The sequence below is a fragment of the Orycteropus afer genome, unplaced genomic scaffold (assembly GCF_000298275.1).
Source record: "Orycteropus afer afer isolate SDZICR_OR568_19922 unplaced genomic scaffold, OryAfe1.0 scaffold00964, whole genome shotgun sequence".
NCBI lineage: Eukaryota > Metazoa > Chordata > Mammalia > Tubulidentata > Orycteropodidae > Orycteropus > Orycteropus afer.
The window spans coordinates 344,331-347,875 of record NW_006922551.1 but is presented as its reverse complement, the minus strand read 5'-3'; the positions used below and the strand labels follow the sequence as shown (position 1 = coordinate 347,875).

Here is a 3,545-nt window from a genome sequence, read left to right as displayed (position 1 = left end):
GACCCCTCCTTGGGTTTCCGAGGCAGTATCACTACGGAAGTAGGATTGCCCAACCTTCCTTCCGAGGAGTGGCTGGTGGGTTTGAACCGCCTGCCTTCTGGTTAGCAGTCAAGTGCCTTAGCCACTATGCTACCAGAGCTCCCAAGGGAATATATACAATGTCAATTGTAACCTTTATTTATTATGGGCAATTTTTTTTTTTAACATGAAAAATCCTAAGAAGTACACCCATGTTAACAGCATTAATTAATAAGTTAATTTAGTAAGACTGTAAGATTCAAGATCCATGTGAAAATTATATGTAATTCTTTATACTAGAAATGATTGAGATCTAAAATAAATAAATATATAAATAAATGATTTACCACACAATGTGAAGGCTTAAGACACTTGGATACATTTTGTTTTATCCAACAAAAAATAAAAAGAAAATTCAAAGATTCTGTAATGAAAATTACAAATTTTTTAGATAAATTTTCTTTGTTAGGTGCAGTCAAGTCAGTTCTGAATCTTAGCAACTGTATATACAACAAAACAAAACACTACACAGTTCTGTCGCATCCTGACAATTGTTGCTATGCCTGGGCCATTGTGGCAGGCACTGTGTCAATCCATGGCTTTGAGAGCCTTACCTCTCTTTCAATGATCATCCACTTTATTAACCATGATGTCCTTCTCAAGTCCTGGTACCTCCTGATATGATGTCCAAAGTGCATGAGAAGAATTCTCATCATCTTCATCTTTAAGGAGTATTTTGGTTGTTCTTCTTCCAGATAGATTTGTCTGTTCTTCTGGCAGTCTGGGGTATAATCAATATTCTTTACCAACACCATAATTCAAAGACATCAGTTCTTCTTCCGTCTTACTTATTCATATCTAGCTTTCACATGGATATGCGGTGATTAAAAATACTGTAGCTTGACTCAGGCACACCTTAGTCTTCAAGGTGACATCTATGCTTTTTAAAATTTTAAAGAAGTCTTTTATAGGATATTTGCTATAAATGCAATATGTACTTTGATTTCTTGACTGCTCTTCCTATGGGGATTAATTGTGGATGTAAATCCTAGACAACTTCAAAATTTTATCTGTTTATCATGGTTTTGTTTGTAGTTCCAAGTTGTGAGGATTTTTGTTTTCTTTATATTCAGGTATAATCTCCTACACTGAAGGCTGTAGTCTTTGATCTTTATCAGTAAGTGCTTCAAGTCCACTTTCAGCAAGGAGGATGTGTCATGTGAATATCACAGTAGTCTTCCTCCAGTCCTGATGTTGCATTCTTCTTCATATACTCTAGATTCCCTGATCACTTGCTCATCATATACATAGAGTAATTATGGTAAAAAGATACAACTCTGACACATACCTTTTCTATTTTTAAACCGCATTGTACCCCATTTTCTATTTGAATAACTTCCTCATGTATGCACATGTTCTGCATGAGAATAATTAAGTGCTCTGGAATTCCCATTCTTCTCAATGTTTTCCACAGTTTGTTATGATTCATAAATCATGTCTTGGCATAGTCAATAAAACACAGAAAAATGCCTTTCATAAATTAGACAAGACTTACAGAAATAGAGAGACATACTCTATTCATGAATTGGAAATCTCCATGTTCTTAAGATACCAGTTTTCCTTAAATTCATTTAAAGACACAAAGTTGTCTCAAGAAGAATCCTGACAAACCTTTTTTGGCATCAAATGAGAAGATAATTCTGCAATTTGTATGGAAAGTCAAGGACTGACAGCCAAAATCATCTTTAAGTAAAGAAGATATTTTGATTGTTACATTACCTTACATCAAGACTTGTTATTAATTAAAAATAGTCAAATTAGTTGGTATCAGCACGAGGAGAAACGAATAAATCATGGAAAAGAATATACAGCCTACATATTCATATGTTCAGTATACACTCTGTTGATTTTCAATCAAAGTGTCAAAGTAATTTAATGGAAAATGAAAAAGCATTTCAATAAATAAAACTGTTCCAATTGAGTAGCCGTTTTAAAAAGCTGACCTCTATTTCACACCTTATAACATTTTAATACATCTTGGACTACACATTTAAATGTAAGAGCTAAAAAAGTAATGTTTCTAAAAAGAGAAAAAAATATATAGAACATCTTCATGGCTTGAGGATGGGCAAAGATTTCCTGGTCAGGACACAGCAATGACTCTAACTCATGGTGATTGTATGTGTTTCAGAGTAGAATTGGACTCTGTGGAGTTTTCAAAAGCTGTTTTTTGGAATTAGTGTTTGATAAGCCTCTGGATGAACTCAAACCTCTTGGTTACCAGCAGAGTGTGGCAACTATTTGCACCATTCAGGAACTCCAATATGACAACATTTTACCAATCATTTGGACTTCAATTACTTTTAAGATAATGAATTAAGAAGCCACAGAAAAAAGAATCCCTGAGCAGAATGTCCCTGTTATACTGTTGAAGTTAAAAGAATAAATAAACAGCACACCTTTAGGAAGCTTAGAATTGAAGACAATCAAACAAGATATATATTGTTATGACCTCATTCAATATTGCCTCTAGGTCCTCAGTCAAGATTGTTCTTGAATCCAGGGTGGTTGGTCTACCATTTTCCAACTTACACAATTATTGAGCCATTGTTCTGTGGTATTGGAGCCAGGAGAAAATGTATAGGATATTTGCAGTGAATTAATATTATGAGGTGCATAAAATTATCTTGTTTTGGGGAGACAACTACAATCATGTTTCAGCAATGCCACTAAGGGTGCAGAAAAAGATGAATTACTATACTTTTTTCAAATTGTGACTGATTCTCATTCAACTTATTCAGAATGTACAAGGAATTGATCAGATCTTTCACTTACTGCAAACTGACGATGTTCAAATAAGATCTATAGTCATGACCATGCTACTGAACATACTACATATCAATGGTAGTGATCTATTCATAATAGAAGAAAAAAAACCTGCATTGCATTTTAGATGAAGTTGTTTCAAGCTTTTGTCAACTCCTAGTCCAATCATAAAAAAAACTGCTACAAAACTTCTACTGTTGGTGGCTCAATCACTTCAGGAAATTTTAATTTTATTGAGATTAAGTGCCTGCTACAAAGGTCTCAGAAGTTTACAGAATAAACACGAAGCTGGGACAGAATTTAGTGAAGAACACAGACAACTTCCTGGTCTTTTAAGTCCTAAGGTCTACCAGGAGGTAGAAGAGCAGAAACTGAATGGAGCAGCTTGTGTGATTCAAGTTTATTGGAAGGGTTTCCAGACAAGAAAGAGAACAAGGAAGCTTCCGTGTCCTGTGACGACTTTGCAAAGGAGTTTTAGAGCTAAATGAGTAAAGATATGGCCGAAATTAAATAGGCAGAAGAAAGAAGAGGACCACAGATTACAATTACAACTTCAAAGACAGAGCCATGAGACTTTCCCGAGAATTACGACTAAATATGCTGAAAGTTGTTCATCCAGGTCAGGTGGGAAAACACAATCAGGAAATGGAAGAGAAATCAGCACTGATCATCCAGAAACATTGGAAAGGGTACAGGGAAAG

General features: G+C 34.9%; 1 pseudogene; it reads left to right on the top strand.

The window, feature by feature from the left end:
* LOC103212450 overlaps positions 1 to 3,543 on the top strand; it is a 4,226-nt pseudogene extending 683 nt beyond the window's left edge.
* The last annotated feature ends 2 nt before the right edge of the window (positions 3,544 to 3,545 follow it).